This window comes from Alosa pseudoharengus, unplaced genomic scaffold (genome assembly GCF_046254945.1).
Source record: "Alosa pseudoharengus isolate Yale_2024_CS ecotype anadromous, Long Island Sound unplaced genomic scaffold, YU_APseudo_1.1 YU_APseudo_1.1_scf_10, whole genome shotgun sequence".
NCBI lineage: Eukaryota > Metazoa > Chordata > Actinopteri > Clupeiformes > Clupeidae > Alosa > Alosa pseudoharengus.
Window position 1 is genome coordinate 25,072,152 of NW_027468565.1, and position 23,972 is coordinate 25,096,123.

A 23,972-nucleotide genomic window follows, 5' to 3' on the forward strand; every position below is an offset into this window, starting at 1 on the left:
GTCTGTGCGTGCATGTGTGTCTGCATGTAGTTGTGAGAGTTAGTGTATATGGTCTATGTGTGTATCTGCATGGGGTGTGAGAGTGAAACGTCCCACCAGAGCCCTTCTAAGGAGAGCCTCCCCACTCTATTAATCCCATACAAACCGAATTTGGCTGCAGTTCACCAGAGTTCACCTAGATGGCGATCGCGGGCGAGTCCAAAATACATGGGGTCCTATGGAGCTACATGGCTACATTTGTTGTTTTCACCTATTTAACAACTGAAACCCTCAGATTTTATTTTATTTTTCGCAAAATGGATATGGATTTTCAATCAAAAGTGAAATAATCCAGGAGTCATGTCCTTTCGTTTTCTTACAGGTTGGGTCGTTGTTGCCCATAACACGCTAGCATTGATGCTATGCTATGCTATGATCATGCTAATGAATGACGTCATTGGCACGTTTGAAAGGCTTTTTAGAACAATTAAGTGACTTTAAAAAATATAATACTCAACCAAGTGTATTGTCTTTGCCTTCCCTTTCGAATACAATATTCAAATTACTTGAAAAAAAATTATATCCCGAGAAAAGTGGATTTTGAGGGGTACAGCTCCATAGACCTCCATTCATTCTGGACTCGCCCGTCAGCGCCCCTAGATGCAGTACCACACCGGAAGAGTTCCGAGAGTGAAGGTTCTCTCCTTATTAGACATTCTATATATATATATATACGCACACACACACAATATGCACACTAACTCTCACATCCCATGCATGTGTGTATCTGCATGGGGTGTGAGAGTTAGTGTGCATATTGTGTGTGTGTGTGTGTGTGTGTGTGCGCGTATATATATATACACACACACACACACAATATGCACACTAACTCTCACACACCATGCAGATATATGCACACTAACTCTCACACCCCATGCAGATACACACACAGACCATATACACTAACTCTCACAATTACATGCAGACACACACGCACGCACAGACATACACATTCAGGGTTCTATTTTAACGAGCCGAAGCTTCTGGTAAATAAACAACACACAGACACAAACATTTATATCTGTAAAATATTGATTATACATTCCACAATGGTACAATGTTTCCTGGGAAACATTATTTTTATTTATTTTTTTTTTAATTTTTAATAGTTTGCTGGAGTGTGTGTGAGTGTGTATCTGTGTGTGTGAGTGTATATCTGTGTGTGAGTGTGTATGTCTGTGTTTGTGTCTGTGTGTGTGTGAGTGTGTATGTCTGAGTGTTTATATCTGTGTATGTGAGTGTATATCTGTGTGTGTGTGTGTATTTGTGTGTGTATGTGTGTATGTCTGAGTGTTTATATCTGTGTATGTGAGTGTATATCTGTGTGTGTGTGTGTATGTGTGTATTTGTGTGTGTATGTATGTGTGAGTGTGTATTTCTGTGTGTATGTGTGTGTGTGTATCTGTGTGTGTGAGTGTGTATATTTGTGTGTGTGTGTGAATATGTGTATGTGTGTGTGCATGTGTGTGTGTGTGAGAGAGAATATGTGTGTGTGTGTATGTGAATATGTGTATGTGTGTGAGTGTATGTCTGTTTGTGTGTGTGTGTATATCTGTGTGTATGTGTGTGAGTGTATGTCTGTGTGTGTGTGTGAATGTGTATATCTGTGTGTATGTGTGTGTGAGTATGTATGTGTGTGTGTATCTGTGTGTGAGTGTGTATGTGTGTGTGTATGTCTCTGTATGTGTGTATGTATGAGTATGTGTATGTGTGTGTGTTTGTAGGTGTAGAAGTATGTGTGCATCTAGATACAACATTCTATCCCACCGGTCACTATTGTGACCGTTAACATGTTTACTCATTCTGCAAACACACCAAAGACATTTGAATAATTATAAATGTATATATCATAACTAGACACCTTAAAGACCATTTGTACAAAAAATATTTGTCCTATGTTTATTTTCACATACTTATTTTAAAAACCTTTTATTTGGGAGCTGTGAGGCCGTCATTCTCTTCTCAAGGTGCAACCAGGAAGTAAACAGCTCTGGTCATGTGACAATTTACTCAAAACATTTGACACTGAACACATTTCATTGAAACACTCTATTGTTTCAATATTTACTGAAAGAGTATTGGGATATTCCCCAGTTACAGTTTTAGAGGCTTATAAGTACTTTTTTTTTCGGTCACAATTGTGACCGATGGGGTGAAATGGGTTAAGAAGCTAAGAAACTCTAAGCTAAAGCTAAAGCTAAGAAACTCCTAAAAATGTATATTTTATAATAAATATTTTTTTTTACTAAGAGTAATTCAAGAAGCATTGTAGCCCTAAAAGTAGCACCTAAGTCTGGGAGCTTAGAAAAAGTCGAGAGGAGTCCTAACTTACTAAGACCTAGACCAGGGGTATTCAATTAATCTTCAGCGAGGTCCAGTTACAGAAAATTTCCTTAAGCAAAGGTCCGGAGCATCATAATGTTTAACGTGTGTTTAGGCTATGTATATGTATGTATGTATAATATTAGGATGGATGGATGGAGCCTAGTTGTAGATAGATACTTTATTGATCCCCAAGGGGAAATTCAAGAAATAGAAGAATGTAGGCCTAAGCCTAATGTTTAATGTGAAATAAAATAAGTAGCCTAAAAGGCAACATTCGAAATGAGGAGAAATAAGGCAAGATAAGAGTAAGAGTTGGGGAGAAAAACTGAGTAGCCTTGGCTATTTTTAAGATCTTAACGTGCACTTAAAATAAAATTTGAGCTGAGACAAGGATGGATATTCAACAGCTGGTTTCTTGAACCCATTAATCAGCAAGTTTAATTGAATTGTTTTAGTTTTTTTTATGTTGACCCGAAATCCTGGAAACCCAGGAATATCACGTTGTTGGGCAGAATGCATGTAGGCTTAACTAGATAGTGGTGGATCAATCATATTGCCTTCTTAAATCGTAAAATATTCTGTGGTCTCAGTTCACTGTTGAATGGGCCTAGCCTACCCTATGCTTGCTGAAAATATATGCTTTGTCTAGTAGAGGTGCTTCAAATTGGCGCTTAAAATCGCCTGTCTCAGAATATATAGAAGAGGTCCAGGGCAATTCCGCGCAAAACTGTCACATCCATATTTAGTTGGCGTTACGGACGTGACAGTTTTGCGTGGTATTGCCCCCGTATTGTTTAATAAAGCTCTGTTCTCGCTGTCTAGCTTTCTCCTCTTTGAGCAATCGATGATTTGAAAACAACTTACTTATCGTTAACTTAGATATCCATCTAATTGTTTCTCGTCCCGTCCCCTCTCCTCGCTCGTTTCAGGCTATGTCTCTTCTCCATATAGGCTACTTTACTCACTGACTCGACTTTATCAGAATTCACCGATTTTACTGGCTGAGTAGCAGCAAGCGAAATGATGGTTCCTGAAGCTCCTGGAGTAAATGCTGTTATCCTAACCAACAAAACATTTAGCGCAGCTTTGAAATCTTACGTGAAAATCTAAATTAGGCTATTATGGTCTGGGTCCGGATAGGATCACGTCACGGTCCGGACTCGGACCGCGGTCCGCCATTTGGTGATGGCTGACCTAGACTATTAAATAGTAATCAGCAATGGGCCAGAATGAAGGTGAAACCAAGTAAGTCTAGGAGTCTCTCAATTATTAAAGGGAAGGTAACAGATAAGAAGTTTGCTATAAATAAGGAGGTGATTCCCACAGTTCTGGAGAAACCAGTGAAGAGCCTGGGAAGGTGGTATGATGCAAGCCTTAGTGATAAATCACAGGTTGAAGACTTGAGACAGGTCACTAGGCAAGGTATTGCAAAAATTGACAAGTCGGGGCTGCCAGGTAAGCTCAAGCTGTGGTGTTTGCAGTTTGGTTTGTTGCCTCGGCTAATGTGGCCATTGACAGTTTATGAAGTTCCTCTGTCAAAGGTAGAGAGGTTGGAAAAAATGATCAACTCCTTTGTCAGAAAATGGCTCGGAGTCCCACGCTGCTTAAGCAGTGTAGCCTTGTATGGGAAGGGTATTGTAGAGTTGCCAATATCTAGTCTGACAGAGGAATTTAAGTGTGCTAAGGCTAGATTGGAATTGACTCTTACTCAGTCCAAGGACCCAGTGGTGAGGAAAGTTGCACCCTCAGTTAATGCAGGGAGGAAGTGGAACCTAGAGCAGGCAGTTAAGCAAGCTCAATCAGCATTGAAGCATAGAGATATAATGGGCCATGTGCAGCACGGGCGGGGGGGTCTAGGGGTGGGTGCAAGTAAACCCTTGTGGAGTAAGGCTTCTGCAGGAGAAAAGAGGAAAATGGTAGTGGAGGAAATGCATAGACAGGAGGAGGCTGTAAGATGTACTAAGGCAGTGTCGCAGGCAAAACAAGGGCAGTGGGTGAACTGGGAAGGGGTGGAAAAAAGACAGATTAAATGGAAAGATCTATGGGGCATGGAAGCTAGTAAGATCAGATTTATGTTAGGTGCTACATATGATGTGCTCCCATCTCCCAAGAATTTAAGTCAATGGTTTGGTGAGGATGATAAATGCATACTTTGCTCGTGTGTGGGCAGTCTCCACCATATCCTATCAGGATGCAAGGTAAGTCTCACCCAGGGGCGGTATACGTGGCGTCATAACCAGGTATTGAAATGTGTGGCAGCGGCAATAGAGGATAAAAGAAGAGAAGTCAATTCATTAGCAGCTAGTAAAGGGGTAAGGCAAATTAACTTTGTACGTCAGGGGGATAAACCTTGTTCCGCGAAGGCCAGGTGCAAAACCGGCCAGTTGAAAAATGGGGCGGGCTGGGAAATGAAGGTTGATCTTGGCCAGCAGATGGCGGTACCTCCACATATAGTGAGTACTAAGCTACGTCCTGACGTAATTCTATGGTCGGATTCAGAGAAGATAGTTTACTTCATTGAACTCACTGTTCCTTGGGAAGACAGAGTGGAAGTGGCCAATGAGCTGAAGAGAGCTAAATATACTGAAATAGCAGAGGAGGCAGCTAAGCGAGGTTGGAGTGCACGATTAAGGCCTATTGAAATCGGTGCACGTGGGTTTGTGGCCAGATCTGCTATTGGCTTGCTGTCTGAATTGGGCATTTGTGGTCGAAGTCTAAGGCAGGTGGTTAGTAACATGTCCTTAGCAGCAGAACGGGCAAGCGAATGGTTGTGGGTAAGGAGAAGTTACCCTTCCTGGGGCGCAAGCTAAGGTAAGCTAACTGGCTCATTTGTTTTGGTCGTGGGTAAGGAGAAGTTACCCTTCCTGGGGCGCAAGCTAAGGTAAGCTAACTGGCTCATTTGTTTTGGTGGTGGGTAAGGAGAAGTTACCCTTCCTGGGGCGCAAGCTATGGGGCCTGGGGCGCAAGCTAAGGTAAGCTAACTGGCTCATTTGTTTTGTGTTTGTGATGGACTGTGCCTAGGTTGATGGTACTTGGCTAAGGTTCTTTATGGTTTATGGTTCAGTCCACATCAACGGGACGGACCGACCTAGCCAACTTAAACCATGCCTAGGTTGGTTAAGGGTATTTGGATGCTTGTTGTGGTAATATGGGGCAGCATGGGGCGTAAGCTAACTGCTAACTGCTGGCTAATTTGTTTTGTGTTTGGGATGGGGCCTAAGATAATGGGCTAAGCTAACTGGCTAATTTGTTTTGTGTTTGTGATGGGCTGTGCCTAGGGTGATGGTACTTGGCTAAGGTTCTTTATGGTTTATGGTTCAGTCCACATCAACGGGACGGACCGACCTAGCCAACTTAGACCATGCCTGGGCTGGTTAAGAGTATTTTGAGTATTGGATATTTCAATGTGGTAATATGGTGGTAGCATGGAGGGGAGTGTCTCCAGGACGCTGGTTTCACTGTTAAGCCTTCATGAGGTGTCGTGGGCCTAACTTAACGAAACATCGGTGAATGAGGGTGCCCACTTGATAACCCCAATGACATGCCGCATACTATATAGGCTACTGCTGTTGGATAGGCCATTTGCATTGTGCTTGTGACCATTTGTTGGCGGATTTGTGGGTAGTGTGCTTTTTAAAGTTAAACTTGAGCAGGGGCTTCTGAATGTGTTTTTACCTTGGATTTTGGCACAAGGGATTTTAACATCTAATCCTGTGTATTAATGTAATTCACAAACAATCCTAAGCCGCTTTTTGTGGCATTTCACATCGCAATGTTTTGAAATGCACATGTGGCTACAGGAGCTCTCGACCACGAGGGAATAATTGTGCATTGTAAATAAGGGATGCAATAACGCCAACAACAACCAAAGTAAGGGGCTAAAGATTCTTTGTGAATACGGCCCCAGAACTGCAACCAGTCTTTGAGTTACAGTTTGTGCATATTGCTTACACTTTTTGTAGAATTTGGCTCATTATGTCAAAATTCTACACACAGCCAAATAAGACATAGCACTTGGAGATAAACAACTCACATCTATACCTAAATGAAACCCGGCAATCAAAACTCAACAATCCTTTCTAAAAATGTAATTATGTCAACAAAACCATACACACATGAACGTTTGAATTACTCTTTCAAATCAACAGCAAGCAACACAAAAGTAGAATTTCTGCAGTAATCAGCTAGGGGGGGTGGGGGGTGGTCCTGCCTTCTTTTTTCAGATCTGGGCCCGGTTTCCCAAAAGCATCGTAAGCCTAAGAGCATCATAAAGTCCCTCTAACGAACGTCTTAAGATTTGCCGACTGTTTCCCAAAACCATCATAGCTTAAGAGCGTTGTGAAAACACTCGTAGATTTACGAGTGGTCCAGAGTTCTCGTTACCGACTAAGAGCGTCTTAACAGGTACTTCTCACTGAGGTCACCAACAGGACATACAGGGGAATTACAACTTAGAATACATTACAGTTTTTTTCAACTGCTTACACACTAAATCTTTGCTTGTCACACAATTTTCTAAACATGTCCTCCAAACATCATAACCCGACACCAAATCTGCAAAACCATACACTAATTCTCAGTGTTTGACTCAGTTTTCAATTGACTAAAACACATTTTGCAAAACACCACACACAATTTTCTACCTAACACACAAAAATCTAACAGGAAGTAACTTGATTTCGTTCTTCAAACACAACTAGGGATGTCCGATATTGCTTTTTTGCCGATATCCGATATGCCGATATTGTCCAACTCTCAAATTTCGATTCCGATATCAGCCGATACCGATGTCGATATGTGGGTTATTTTTCCTCAAAACTAATCTAGGTAACATCACATATCTCCTGTTGTGGAATTAACACAACATGCTTAATGTTATTGTGATGCCCCACTGGATGCATTCTTGAATGCAACAAGGCTTTCCAAATGTTAACATTGTCTGTGCAAAGTAAGAAAAATACTTCAACTTAATTTAGGGAAAAAGTGCCATGTTTATTTTTTTTTTTTAATTGTCTCAAACAACAGTTTGGATTACACTCACCCTGAGATAATCTTGACAATGCCCACAACAAATAGGGCAAATTTGACTTCTTCACAAATGATAAAACATTGTACCTGAACAACTATGTGCAACATAGCAGAATGTAAAGCCAACTAAAATAACAGGCATAGTGTTTGACAGGCTACCCTTTTTCTGTGTTAAATGAGCCTGCATTTGTAGGATGCTTCATGAACTGTTTCTTTAACTAAAACTCAATCACCTTAATTGAATGAATGCACAAATATGAGTCAATTACAATGTGGCAACTTTACTGCACAATTTTGAAAACATTTGTTTGAGCTACAAAAAATACTTCAGGCTTGAGGTGAAGTACAAAAAATGAAACATTTAAGGTGTACAAATCTAAGCAGCCAACATGAAGGTAGTGTGCAATAACAACAAGGAAGGCACAAAGTTTCAGTCCAGACCTTCCAGAGTAGTAAACTACTAAACCACAGTCCTCCTTTAGTATTAGTCCAATGAACGGGGCTAAAAGACTGACTGGCCTTCATAACGGGCCATACCCACAATCAGGCTTAGAATTTCACCATTTTAGGGGCAAGGCCACTTGGCCTTCAGTTGGGCATATTTGGTGGGGGGCACAAAGGCCACATGTCAGGGCACCAAGGCCAAAGTTAACTATACAGTAGTAGGCTATAAACATGATCAAAGTTGTATTCACTGCAGTAGACCTGCATCACTGTATGAAACATTACAAAAACATAAAACATGACATATTACATATAACTGTAAATCATCTGATCATCTAATATTTTCAGATATCTAGGCTATACTTAACATTTATTTTATATTTGGCCTGTTATGAAATCATGTATTGAACAATTTAAGCACAGCTCAGCTTTAAGAAACTCAATAGATGCATGCTTAGCATTTTGTGATCATGAAGGCTACTTTCACAAACTCTTATCGTCAGCTGTCCTCTGATTTACCGATATCTAGGCGACATTTGTAATATTTGTTTTGTATTTGGCCCGTTATGAAATAATGTTGAACAATTTAAACACAGTGTAAAACTTAAATCCCAAATTTGGAGACATCCATGTATGTTGAAATTTACTGCAAATTCAAAACGGGATTAGTCTGGAACGGCTAACTGTACAGGGGACTGCTTTACACCTTTCTGTTCGGTAAGGTCTGCTGTTTATTCTGATATATGGTTTGTCATATGTTAAACGAAGGGTTCTGAAGTATTCCACCGAGATGAATGGGTAGGGAGATGGACGCATAACCTTAGGTACAATTTATGATTAAATTGACTGATATTATTTACTTTTCTCGCGAACCGTTCACCACAGCAATTAGCGGCTAACATAGTTTAAAAGCTGAGAAAAAGCTCTTTCATGTGATACTTGTGATGAGTAGGATGGGTTAATTTGGACGCACTTTCTTTCTTGCGCTGTCACTTTCTCCACTGCGTAATTTGGCCATAGGCCATAGGCTAAATATATATCGCTATTAGTAGGACGCAAAGCAGAATATTTAAAGAAGGGGGCACCAAGGCCACCGTGGCCTGTAAACTTCTGATTTTCAAAGGGGCATCACGGCCAACGCAAGGGGCTACTACGGCCACGAGCAAGTTTGTTACTGCAGCCATCCATGCTTGTTTGTATGCTTCAAGACGCAGATTGATGAGGTCATCATCTGTGCGCCGGTAAACGCTTCAGGAGCGCATAGGCACTATTTGGGTGTAACGCAAGCATTATTTTATCGGTTTTAAGGCAAAAAAAATCCGATAACGATATTAACAGATATTACAGATATTACATTTGTATGCTAATATCGGGCTGATAATATCGGTTGGCCGATATTATCGGACATCTCTAAACACCACTCATCAAAATGCCACACTAAATCACCAGTGCTTCACTCTTTCTCTTCACATGTGCAAACACTCTTTACTTTACTGAACACCATCCAATCATTGCCTTAGTATAGGTCTATGAATAGATATACTCAGGGTGCGATTTGTGTAAAAACCAGAGGGGGGGATGATTTTGAATGTTTGTAAACCCCCCCCCCCCCACACACACACATTGCGCTACACGCTGTGTAGGCTACGTGCATTCTCTCTCCTGCTGATTTGCGTTCAGTAGCCAAGTGCGTAATATTGCAAAAGTTGAAAAAATAAATGTGTTTATTGTAGCCTACAGAAAATAAATAGCCTACTATCATACTGTCAGTTAATTGGCTACAGTGCAGTGAAGAGTTTGGAGAGTAAAGTTATAGGGCAACTTGAAGTTTTATGAAAATAATTTACGAACCAGAACATAAAGACCATGAAGCTTCTATTTCTTGCAGCTGTTAAAACACCCGCTAGATAGTTTAAATAGCCACCAACATTCGTTTTTGCAGTACAGATTATTTCTAAAAGTTATTTGTCTACTTCTGGCTGATTTATCAAACGAGTGCTTTCTTGTTCGTCCTCCGCAAACTACAGGTGTTTCGGTAGAGAGCCATTGAATAAGCGATGCCAAGCAATTTCTGTAACACTTTTTGTGACATTCAGCAAATATCTCCTCATTTAATGTAAGTTCATTCATACAATAGGCCTACGTTCTACTCTATGTGCAGTTGTCCTCCATCTCAGTTGCATCAGTTTTCTAATTTTGAAGGTTCTAAAACATTATTATGCTTCACTGAATCCTTCTCGTTTTCTTTCATTTGTCCAGCTAACTTTTCCATTGAAACTAGCCATTTATGATGGATTACACACTCGGCATTCTGAAATGTCCTGCACGATCAAGGCCAAATTAAGTTATCACGCAGCCACTGTGTCAGCAGCATGAGTGCTGACGGTGACGGTGCGTTTCTGATGTCAGATTATTATGTAGGCTAGCCTACTAGACTGTTCTCACGTTGCAGCGCTTTACTTATATGAAGTAGCATTAATCAATATGAGGGGCAGAGGGGGATAAATGTTGTCCCCCCCGACGATAATTTTTTTTTAGCAGAGGTAGGGATAGGAAAACCAGAGGGGGGGAAATCCTCACCATCCCCCCCTACAAATCGCACCCTGGATATACTTTCTATATAGGTATAGACCCTTTCAATCTGCTCCTAGAGGATTTCCGGTTGAAATATTCAGAACCAATGCAGATACTTTGAAAATAGAGAAAATACAGTAATCGGACTTTAGCTTACAGTAATGTTCTACAAAAAGTTGACTTGTATGTAAATGTGTAATTATGTAAAATGTGTCTTTTTACTCTATTTTTGTTTGTCCCCATGTTACAGTACCATTAGCTCAATAAAGTGCCTCCAGAAATGCCTTAGGAATGCTAGAATTGTTTGTTTCTGCAGTTGAAAGGGTCTATAGGCCTATGAATACATCTTGTACACGACCCCCCCCACACACACACTTGTCTTTAGAAAAAAACAAAATCAGTGTTTTCAAAACTCCATGTACATCTGGTGGTCACTGTATTCTTCTTTGCTTTTTTTCTTGTTTGCTGTAAAATACTGTATTCACAACAACAAATTATTTGGGAAAAATCACTATTTTTGGTTTCAATATTGCTTGCATTTTTACTGTGTATTTCAACTTCTCTTTGTTGATACCATAACTTTCACTCTTGTATGGAAATACATATAGAAAGCCTAAGACAGAAGAGCTTTAGGTTTTGAGCAACAGTGTGTACATGATGTATCCAAAATGTCATATTATGACAAAAGTGTTTGTAATGTGAGGCAAATGTTTGCTTTAAACATGTGTTTTTGACATTTTGAATGTTGTGTGTCATTTTGCTGGAGATTTGGGGCATTTTGTGTGAGCAGTTGTGGGTTTTGTGTGTGGAGTTTTGAAAAATAGACACAGAGTTTTGAAAACGTGTGTAAACAATTGTAAAAAACTGTAATCAACTTACGTTACCATTCTTTATTGTATTTACTTGTGATGAATCAGATTTTAGTGTGCAAAATAGCATACTGTACATTTAATGGTCATAATAATGTGATTAAAAGCGGAAAAAAATGCAATCAAGTTATGAAATGAGACGTTGCCAGAATAGTTTGCCATTATCTTTGTATTTGTAATCTTTTACAGTTTTTGCCCATTGCTTGAACACTTTTTGCACAACTTCGGCTCATTGTTTCAAAACTTTACACACAAGTGCACAAGACACAACACTGGGAAATAAACTATTCACATAGCCTAGAAATTACATTTGCTGCCAGGGCTAGTCTAGCAACTCTCCGTTGGCTTGTGAGCTCCAGAAATCGAAACTCAATCAGGCCAATGAAATCGTGTATAGAGTCGTTAGGTGGGCTTAACATAATGATTGATGGCAGAGAAAGCAACGGTTTGGCTTAAATTCCCTGCTACTTGAAAACAAATAAGATGGATGTTGCTGTTGGCGAACAGTGTGACACGAGTTAAGCTTTTACAGTTTTTTTCAACTGCTTACACACTAAATCTTTGCTTGTCACACAATTTTCTAAACATGTCCTCCAAACATCATAACCCGACACCAAATCTGCAAAACCATACACTAATTCTCAGTGTTTGACTCAGTTTTCAATTGACTAAAACACATTTTGCAAAACACCACACACAATTTTCTACCTATACACACAAAAATCTTACAGGAAGTAACTTGATTTCGTTCTTCAAACACAACCCATCAAAATGCCACACTAAATCACCAGTGCTTCACTCTTTCTCTTCACATGTGCAAACACTCTTTTACACCATCCAATCATTGCCTTAGTATAGGCCTATGAATAGATATATATAGGTATAGACCCTTTCAATCTGCTCCTAGAGGATTTCCGGTTGAAATATTCAGAACCAATGCAGATACTTTGAAAATAGAGAAAATACAGTAATCGGACTTTAGCTTACAATAATGTTCTACAAAAAGTTGACTTTTGGTAAAATTGGACTTTTTACCCTATTTTTGTTTGTCCCCATGTTACAGTACCATTAGCTCAATACATTTTTCTGTGCCTCCAGAAATGCCTTAGGAACGCTTACTGTAGAATTGTTTGTTTCTGCAGTTGAAAGGGTCTATAGGCCTATGAATACATACTGTACACGACCCCCCCCCCCCCCGCCCCCACACACACACACACACACTTGTCTTTAGAAAAAAACAAAATCAGTGTTTTCAAAACTCCATGTACATCTGGTGGTCACTGTATTCTTCTTTGCTTTTTTTCTTGTTTGCTGTAAAATACTGTATTCACAACAGCAAATTATTTGGGAAAAATCACTATTTTTGGTTTCAATATTGCTTGCATTTTTACTGTGTATTTCAACTTCTTTGTTGATACCGTAACTTTCACTCTTGTATGGAAATACATATAGAAAGCCTAAGACAGAAGAGCTTTAGGTTTTGAGCAACAGTGTGTACATGATGTATCCAAAATGTGATATTATGACAAAAGTGTTTGTAATGTGAGGCGAATGTTTGCTTTAAACATGTGTTTTTGACATTTTGAATGTTGTGTGTCATTTTGCTGGAGATTTGGGGCATTTTGCATTTTGTGTGAGCAGTTGTGGGTTTTGAGTTTTGAAAACGTGTGTAAACAATTGTAAAAAACTGTATTACAGTTTTTGACAATTGTTTACACACGTTTTCAAAACTCTGTGTCTATTTTTCAAAACTCCACACACAAAACCCACAACTGCTCACACAAAATGCCCCAAATCTCCAGCAAAATGACACACAACATTCAAAATGTCAAAAACACATGTTTAAAGCAAACATTTGCCTCACATTACAAACACTTTTGTCATAATATGACATTTTGGATACATCATGTACACACTGTTGCTCAAAACCTAAAGCTCTTCTGTCTTAGGCTTTCTATATGTATTTCCATACAAGAGTGAAAGTTATGGTATCAACAAAGAGAAGTTGAAATACACAGTAAAAATGCAAGCAATATTGAAACCAAAAATAGTGATTTTTCCCAAATAATTTGCTGTTGTGAATACAGTATTTTACAGCAAACAAGAAAAAAAGCAAAGAAGAATACAGTGACCACCAGATGTACATGGAGTTTTGAAAACACTGATTTTGTTTTTTTCTAAAGACAAGTGTGTGTGTGTGTGTGTGTGTGTGTGTGTGTTTGTGAGGGGGGGTCGTGTACAGTATGTATTCATAGGCCTATAGACCCCAACTGCAGAAACAAACAATTCTACAGTAAGCGTTCCTAAGGCATTTCTGGAGGCACAGAAAAATGTATTGAGCTAATGGTACTGTAACATGGGGACAAACAAAAATAGAGTAAAAAGACAAATTTTACATAAAGTCAACTTTTTGTAGAACATTACTGTAAGCTAAAGTCCGATTACTGTAATTTTCAAAGTATCTGCATTGGTTCTGAATATTTCAACCTGAAATCCTCTAGGAGCAGATTGAAAGGGTCTATACCTAGGCCTTTATAGAGAATATATCTATTCATAGACCTATACTAAGGCAATGATTGGATGGTGTTCAGTAAAGTAAAGAGTGTTTGCACATGTGAAGAGAAAGAGTGAAGCACTGGTGATTTAGTGTGGCATTTTGATGGGTTGTGTTTGAAGAACGAAATCAAGTTACTTCCTGTTAGATTTTTGTGTGTTAGGTAGAAAATTGTGTGTGGTGTTTTGCAAAATGTGTTTTAGTCAATTGAAAACTGAGTCAAACACTGAGAATTAGTGTATGGTTTTGCAGATTTGGTGTCGGGTTATGATGTTTGGAGGACATGTTTAGAAAATTGTGTGACAAGCAAAGATTTAGTGTGTAAGCAGTTGAAAAAAACTGTAAGTTGGCAAACGTTTGAACTAGCCAACTAGCTCCGCTGGTGGGAAACGCATGGGACTCATAGTGCTGCCGCTGTCCTATTGTGTGCAGAGGGAATTTGAAAGACAACTGATTATCCCGCCCCTCAGACTGAGCACTGCGAACGGTGAGTGATGTAAATTGAGGGAGCAAAATAAAAGCAGTATCGGCTCCAAATATCGGCTCAAGAAAATCGGCAGCCTGTATCGGTCAAAAAAAATAAAATATCGGCCGATAAATCGGAATATTGGATTTTTAAATCAACAAATATTTGTATCGGTATCGGCCTTCAAATCCCTTTATCGGTCGGGCTCTAAGGCTAATATGTAAATTGAAAAATGGTTTCTGTCTCTCTCACACACACACACACACTCTCTCTCTTTCTCTCTCTCACACACACATAACTGACTTGCTCCTCCCCACTGCTGCATTCTGTTGTTGCTGCATAGAAGACGATTCACAGTGTGGTGTTCACTAAAGGTCAGCATTATCATTACCGCAACGTAACTTTCCTCAAAAGCAGGGGCGTGCAGAGACCTTTGAAGGGGCAGGGGCTCAAATTTAAAAAAACGGCACATGGAACAAAATTTTCAGAAAATGTGTTAACTTTATTTAAAACTTAAATGGGTGCGGCATTTACAGTTTTTTTCAACTGCTTACACACTAAATCTTTGCTTGTCACACAATTTTCTAAACATGTCTTCCAAACATCATAACCCCACATCAAATCTGCAAAACCATACACTAATTCTCAGTGTTTGACTCAGTTTTCAATAGACTAAAACACATTTTGCAAAACACCACACACAATTTTCTACCTAACACACAAAAATCTAACAGGAAGTAACTTGATTTCGTTCTTCAAACACAACCCATCAAAATGCCACACTAAATCACCAGTGCTTCACTCTTTCTCTTCACATGTGCAAACACTCTTTACTTTACTGAACACCATCCAATCATTGCCTAAGTATAGGTCTATGAATAGATATACTCTCTATATAGGTATAGACCCTTTCAATCTGCTCCTAGAGGATTTCCGGTTGAAATATTCAGAACCAATGCAGATTAGGGGTGTAACGGTACACAGAAGTCACGGTTCGGTTCATACCTCGGTTCGGACATCACGGTTCGGTACGAGTTCGGTACAATGGAGGGAAAAGCAAAACAAAAATGCAGAAAGCATTTTTTTTTTGTACATGTCTCAGGCTGTACCACCTAGTGTCATACATTCTCTTCCCTGAGCTATCTGAACAGCCTGAAGTGTGTAAGATGTAGTCTAAACAGTACAATAAGTACCCAGACTCCATCTGTAACTTGTAAACAAAATAAGACAATCAGCTATAAAACTGAAAATAGGCCTACAGCATCTCTTATTTCTGAAAGTGCAAATTACATAGAAAAATGATTTTTAAAAATCCACTTAAGCAAGACCTTCAACATCTGTGTTTAGTTGTATATGGAAGGGTCTACAATTTGCCTCAATATTTTTTTTGTATTGTGTGTAAAGTAATAATCTAGCCTACTAACTGTGAAAATATCACAATATTTTGCCTTTTTAAAAAAAAACTAAATTGCTCCTTTTATTTCATAAACAGACTACAACTAGAAGTCACGTGACTTTGCCCTTTGACGTTAACTCACCGTAGCATGGTTTGTTTATTAGCCTGGTTAGCGTTGTCACTTTATTTTGCTGTCTATGCACTTAACACTACCAGCTCCTCATGTGAGAAGTTACAAGTTACCCCAACATAAAGGTAATTACCACGCGATTTAAATAGCTTTCTGTCATTACGAAATCATTTAATTTAAGCCATAGGTTTTGGCCCTATTTGTATGTGTATCCAAAGGCTGCTGAAGCGCAGGGTAAGTTTTTTCCCCTCGTTTCAGTGATTGGTAGCCTAACGTTACATCATCTGGGTGATGGCTTCGAATATGTGTAGCATTTTTTCCACTCACATACCCAACAACTGCTGATCAACGCCGACACACAGTTTCATCTTATCCACCACTCTTTCGCCTGTACTAACGTTACTGTAACTGAAGTTCTCAAACTTGCGATCTTAAAGAGACCAGCGGATCCTCTAACTCTTGTGGGTCTAACCTTAGTGCTGCTAATGACTGATGGACTCGACCGACGTCCTGACAAAAAAAAACATAGGCGCCAATCAGAGCTTCAGAGCTAAGGCGAGGCTAAAGATTAGCGTTAGGTGTCGCTAAAGAACTCCCGTAACTCTCGCTGCTTAACAGTAATTGCGCATGACATTAATTAATCCGCACACGAGTTTTATTTATTTTTATACCGTGTATTCTCCGTGTAAATTCATGCACCGAACCGTGACGCCCGTACCATTTCGGTTCAATACGAATACATGAACTGTTACACCCCTAATGCAGATACTTTGAAAATTACAGTAATCGGACTGTAAAATTTGTCTTTTTACTCTATTTTTGTTTGTCCCCATGTTACAGTACCATTACTGTAGCTCAATACATTTTTCTGTGCCTCCAGAAATGCCTTAGGAACGCTTAGAATTGTTTGTTTCTGCAGTTGAAAGGGTCTATAGGCCTATGAATACATACTGATACTGTACACGACCCCCCCCCCCCCCCCCCACACACACACACACACACTTGTCTTTAGAAAAAAACTAAATCAGTGTTTTCAAAACTACATCTGGTGGTCACTGTATTCTTCTTTGCTGTAAAATACTGTATTCACAACAGCAAATTATTTGGGAAAAATCACTATTTTTGGTTTCAATATTGCTTGCATTTTTACTGTGTATTTTAAACTTCTCTTTGTTGATACCGTAACTTTCACTCTTGTATGTAAATACATATAGAAAGCCTAAGACAGAAGAGCTTTAGGTTTTGAGCAACAGTGTGTACATGATGTATCCAAAATGTCATATTATGACAAAAGTGTTTGTAATGTGAGGCGAATGTTTGCTTTAAACATGTGTTTTTGACATTTTGAATGTTGTGTGTCATTTTGCTGGAGATTTGCGGCATTTTGCATTTTGTGTGAGCAGTTGTGGGTTTTGTGTGTGGAGTTTTGAAAAATAGACACAGAGTTTTGAAAACGTGTGTAAACAATTGTAAAAAACTGTAACCCTAACCCTAGCGGCAGCAAATATGTTATTGCCTAGTCTGGCTTGTCAGGCTATAATTTTAATGTTTATCACAGTGAACTACCACCATTAGCAAGCTGGTGTCTTGCAGATTCACGTGCTGTGCGTGTGGTCACTGAGTGAAATGACGCGTAATGTAGCCTACTGTAAACAGAGAACGGCGTGGAGTTGGGTTAGTTAAACAACTACAGTAGCCTATGTCGTCGGCTTATGACGATTTAGAAAAGGTTTGCCTACTCTGTTTTATGAACTAGGTCTACTAACCTAAGCTACTATAACATAGTAACCTAAACAGAATATGTTATTAACGTTCATAGATTTTCGAAGCTGCCAGGTTATTGAAATGGATGGACCATGACATGGTTAAAACGGGTTTGATAGCCTACTTCATTAAACATGAAACAACTTTAAACATTTTATTCTCTATCTCTAAGCTGAATACTATTGCATGTTCAGATAGGCTAACTGCCAAGTGACCTTACCGTGCTCCCAAACATCTCCTGTAGCACTGTGCCTGCGTGCACCTTCTGAGAGTTCACTGAATGTATGACGTCACGGATTGGTGGCCGCAAAGCATTTCAATTAACACAGAACATTTTTATTTTTGTAAATTTCTAATTTCACAAACTATTAATTAGACACTTTTTAGCGAATATTCACGTTGGAACTAGAGGAAGTAGGCTATTACACATTTTAAAAAGTAAAAAACGGGTCTTGTCAAAAGGGCACTTGGACATCAAAGGGGCAAAAGGGCAGGTGCTAGAGCCCCTGTAGCCCCCCTTCTCTGCACGTGCCTGCTCAAAAGTCACGCTGAACAGACTCTTGCGTTTGTTCTATGGGCTACTGTACAAAGTCAATCGCGGAGACAAACTCTTAAAAATGATAACGTTACTGCATGTGAGCTATAAGCTAACGTTAGTAGGCCTATGTTGGTTGTTGGAACATAGCTGGTTGTTACTGTAATATTAACTTGTGAATAAATATTAAACCACTAGGCTATTAATTAGGGATGCCCGTTTAATAACGGCCACAAAATATCTCAGACTTCTGACTTAGCCTACTATATGGAAATGAGAGCCTACTAACTTTGTTCCAGTTCACGTACTTCTGTAATTAGGGGTTTGCACGGCGTGTCATCAGATCTGGACGTTGCCATATTGGAGATACTCGCCTCATTAGAAAGCATTAGGCACTGAAGTAAATCCCTAACATCGTCAAGGAAAATGGTTAATTATTGCCGTGTTTTAGGTTGTACCAATAGGTCCGACTGAGAAAAACATCTGGTGTAGGTATCAACTTCCAAAAGTTATTAAAAAAACAGGGAGAAAGGAGATTAATGCCAGAAGTTATCGGATGAAGGGGGGCACTTGTGGTTGAACTTGGTACTTCGTCTCCCTCACCCAACTCATATGGATCTGCGCTGCCAATAAACCGTAATTTCTCGAAATATCGCACCTTTTCTTGTGGTCCAAGTCCTGCCCTATATGCCTTTGCATCTTAGACGGATTTTGATTAGCTTTTCTGTTGTTTAGACACGGCTACAATCACGTAAGATATCCAAAGTGCATAATACTCCATTGTACTTCATTCACAGAGTACCGCCAATATGGCCGCGCGTGCTGGGTTACCATGGTTACCGGCCAGAATGTGACGTCCGTGCAAACCCCTAATTACAGTAGGCTACCTCATGTCATGGCTTTTTGTCTCACAATATTTTTTATGATTGACCCAGAGCCATAGAGTTGAGACTCGGATGTCGCCGCCACGCAGTCGCGCGGGTCATGTAGGCTTCGCCAAAACCCCATGCTGTTATTAGCCTACCTCCTCCTCATTTCTAAATAGGTGTTGAGCTCATTTAGATCCTGAAATATTCTGTAGGCAACAGTAAGCTACAGTGGCTAAGTCTCACCCTTGGCAGTGATTGCAAGACAATATCTTCTGCTTATTGTTAACAAGAAGTGTAGCCTATTGATAAACAATAATATTTCAAGCAAAGTTGTTTGTCCAGTCACCTAATGGATCTTTTACGGCTGCTATTGAGGGAACAGGTCAAACTGACAGTTGGTAATGTTTTTAAATGTTATTTAATTTTTTATGAGGTATTTAAAATTACATTTGTTGTACACTTTAAATTAGTGGTACAAACCCAATCTTCATTGCTGATAGAAATGAGTATTCATTCTTGTCCCTGTATTGTATATTTGTAATTATAAACTTGTTTACACCTGATTATGATCACATCACATCTGGCAGAAACTGATGGTTTCTCTGAACCCTTCTTGTCCCTTTAGTGTCCTAAGTGCTGGATCAGGATGCTCAGTCCCGTGCTGTTGGCTCTCTCAGTGCTGTCTGTCTGCCTCTCTGGGGCCAGAGGAGGTAAAGTGCTGGTGTTCCCAGTAGATGGCAGCCACTGGGTGAACATGAGGGTCATCATTGAGGAGCTGCACTCCCGAGGCCACAGCATTACTGTAGTGCGAGACTCAAACAGCTGGTTCAATAAAGAGGAATCTCCCCATTACAAAACCATCACTATCCCCTCCAGTGACTCTGTTGAGGAGTTCGTCAACTCCTTGGTAAAGACACTTCTGAATATACGCATAGAAGGCAAGACCACCAGGAATATTGAACTTACAATTGAGTTAATGAAGCTATTTTCTGACATACATAGGGATATGTGTACAATGTTGTCTGCTATGTTTACTGATGAGGCCCTGATGCAGTCACTCCAAGAAGCCAAGTACGACTTAGTTCTGAGTGACCCTGTAATCGCTGGTGGGGTATTCCTAGCCTACCGCCTACAGCTCCCCCTGGTGTTCAATGTCAGGGGGACACTTTATGGAGACCTACACACTCTTATTGGGCCTGCTCCTCCCTCCTATGTCCCTGTGTCTGGCACTGGGCTTACTGACCGCATGTCTTTTTTCTCAAAGAATATTGAACTGGTCTATGTTTATGGTGAATAAGCTGCTCCTCGAACAGATGGTTGCCCATTACACAGATTTTTGCAATCGTTTTTTTGGACCAGATGTTGACTTTGTCTCATTGCTCCGGAATGCAGATTTATGGCTTGTACGATACGACTTTTGAGTTTCCACACCCAATCATGCCCAATGTGGTCCACATGGGCGGGTTCCATTGCAAGCCAGCTAGACCACTTCCTGTTGACCTGGAAGAGTTTGTCCAAAGCTCTGGGGAGCATGGGGTCATCATCATGTCCCTTGGAACTCTGGTTGCCGAGCTCCCTAGTGACATCACTGACGAGATTGCTGCAGCTTTTGCTCAGCTTCCCCAAAAGGTCATCTGGAGATATACAGGGGCCAAGCCCTCGACTCTTGGCAACAACACCTTACTGGTGGGCTGGATGCCCCAAAATGACCTGCTGGGTCACCGAAAGACTAAAGTGTTTGTAGCCCATGGGGGCATTAATGGTGTCCAAGAAGCAATCTACCATGGTGTCCCGATACTTGGCCTGCCTCTGATGTTTGATCAGCCAGATAACCTGTCCAGAATGGAGGCAAAGGGAACTGCTAAGGTAGTGGACATTGCCACTCTGGACAGAGCAGTGCTCATGGAAGCGCTAAAGGAAGTACTCTATGAGCCGTCCTACAGGGAGAACATGCAGAGGCTCTCCAGGATCCACCATGACCAGCCCATGAAGCCTCTGGACCGCGCCATTTTCTGGATCGAGTTTGTGATGAGGAACGGAGGCGCCCCTCACCTGCGCACTCAGTCCTTCAGGATGTCCTGCTCATGGCTCTACTGCTCTTACTACTGATTATGTTCCTGGCAATCAAAAAATGCTGTTCACTTTTATTCAGAAAGAAAGTCAAAAGTGAGTAATGCTTAATATAATAATGCTGTAATTATATGACAATATCTACTTATTAGTGATTGACATTTTTTCCACCATCTTATTGGTCAAATAACTAATGGATTAATTGAGAAAATAATTGTTAGATTAATCAACTATGAAAATAATTGTTAGTTGAAACCCTACTGCTTACTATCATCATGCTATAGTTTGTATTGATAGAGCATTTATTGACCTAAAGTTATACACCATTGACCACATAGCTCCACCCATATATCTCCATCCTAGGCCACATAGCTCCACCCATATATCTCCATCTTGGGCCACATAGCTCCACCCACATATCGCCATTCTGGGCCACATAGCTCCACCCATATATCTCCATCCTGAGCCACATAGCTCCACCCATATAGCTCCATACTGGGCCACATAGCTCCACCCATATAGCTCCATCCTGAGCCACATAGCTCCATCCCCGTAGATGTTGGCACATGATGTGTTGATCAGCACATTCCCATGGACAACGGGGTGTTTACTGTCAGAACACCTGTGCTTTTTGGTTTAAAACGAACAAGCCAGATACTTGCAACAAGCATGTCCTTGCATACACCACCCCCTGGATCGTGCCCTTGCATACACCACCTCCCGAACTGTGGGTGTAGCTGTGGTGGTGAAGCTGCACCATATTAGCCTATACAGCACAGGAGAATACGGCCTGAATATAGCATGAAGACTACAGCCCACGCTGATATGCAGCTACTGAAGACAGCAGCTAACTAGCCATGTTAGCATATATAATGTGATTATATGATGCATAAAGTCATGATGGACAGCAGCTTACTACTTGAAGCGGGTTGACTTTATCTTTTAAGATCTTGTAAATAAACAGAAAAACCTGTGTCCATGTGTGTTTAACTCTTCCACTGATAATTAAGAAATTACCATATATTATCCTATGTGATTACTGTGATGCATAAAGTTAGCATATATTATAGATTATATGATGCATCATGCTTCTGGAAAATGTAGTGATTGTACAGAGATGTAAAAATATGCATATAAAAAGCAAGCTTAGAGATTTATTGTAAAAGTCCAGCGGCTGCATTGAGTTTTCCATGTGTTTGGAGGTGCTGCTAGAGCAGCGGCGTGCGCACAGCCCAGGTTCAGCACGTCCCACTCCCTCAGGCCTTGCCTCCGCGCAGCTGGGAGTGATTGAGCCCACTGCAGCAGAACTGTGGACTGGACTCTCTGGGACGCCAAGAATGCAGCTCAGTCTCACAAAGAGAAACATGGCAGGGAGCATTTCTACCACTTGACACTAAAACACAGTAATACCTTATTACATTATAATTTCTACCACTTGACACTATGTAAAACACAGTAATACCTTATTACATTATAATTTCTACCACTTGACACTATGCAAAAGACAGTAATATTTTATTACATTCCTATGTAAAACACAGTAATACTGTATTACATTATAATTCATGAAATATATGAAACCGACTGTTGCTAAGCAGTTTGCTGTTTCTATAAAATATCAGTTTCTTTCAAATATTATCTTAAAAGTGACATAAACCCACAATATCATTTCAGTGTTGGATATCACTTTATGTTGAAACATCAGACTATCATGTCAGTATTTAAGTGTGGTCAGTCAGTATTTGTATGTGTTTCTTATATACTGTCTCTGTTTGATGTTTTTATGCTACTCTTATGTCTATATCCTTTTCTCTTATTGTACAGTGTCCTTGGGTGACTTGAAGGGCCCTATCATGACATTCTAAAGTGCATCGTCACTCGTCAAAAGTCTATTCAAATTTAGTAGGATGTCCAGTTCACATTGGGAGGGGTTTCGTTCTCAAAAGTGGAGCGCATGGCGTAACAAGGTGTTCCTAGGTCTTTTAATGAGTCATATGGGTGTGTTTGGGGCGTAACATCATTTTAAACCAATGAGAATGACATCTGTCATTCCCTTTAACGGCGCAACGCGCGATATGTCAAATAAATGCATCGGTATTTTGGCATTCAACGGCGCATTTGAATGAGGCTGCTTGCGAGACCGTATGGAATAGTCATTCTTAAACCATGCTTTACTAAAACCTAGCATAGCCTTCACGTATTTGCACTCGTCTATTATTTGAACTCATTGGCAAAGTGAAACTAACTTCACCAAGGAGTCAGTCAACGACAAGACAGTTATATGCAGTTACTTTCACTATTGACTGACAATGGGTTACCATCGAAAACATAGGCTGGAAAAAGCAACACTTACCCTAATGTTTCTCAAATGACTGAATAAAACAACATTTATCCTGCAGAGGAGTTGCTTATATCTCGTGACAGTGCGTCTTCAGCTGTGCTCCATACGTGTCTCCCCTAATCACTTTTAACCGTCATTACCAATTTGCAAATGATGGTGAATAACTACTCATCATGAGATGTACAGTATTTCGTAATATCTTTATTCTAATTATGTTTCCCATTGTAATCGTGCAATTTAATGCTTTGCATGGACGTGCGCTGGTGTGCGTTCATGAATGATAGAAGGATGGTGCGTGCACCTGCCAATATGACTGTTGACATGCGCTCTTAAAATAGCATATGAACAACTCGCCATTGACTTCTGACCAGGTTTAGGTGGTGTATGATAGCGATTTTTAGACAATGCGCGAGTCCCCTCCCTAGGTTGTTAATTGCCACACCCCTGGGCGCAATGCTTAAAAAATAAACGTGCAAAATACCGAATTCAACTTTCCGCGGGTGAATAACGAGTATTACGACATGCGCTGGTGACCCAAAATACAGCCCGAAAGGCGCTTTAAATAAAA

The 23,972-nt window shown here is 40.1% G+C and overlaps 1 pseudogene; it reads left to right on the plus strand.

Moving 5' to 3' along the window:
* Window positions 1-17,174: 17,174 nt before the first annotated feature.
* LOC143104678 (UDP-glucuronosyltransferase 2B13 pseudogene) lies at window positions 17,175-22,040 on the plus strand (annotated as a pseudogene).
* Window positions 22,041-23,972: the final 1,932 nt, after the last annotated feature.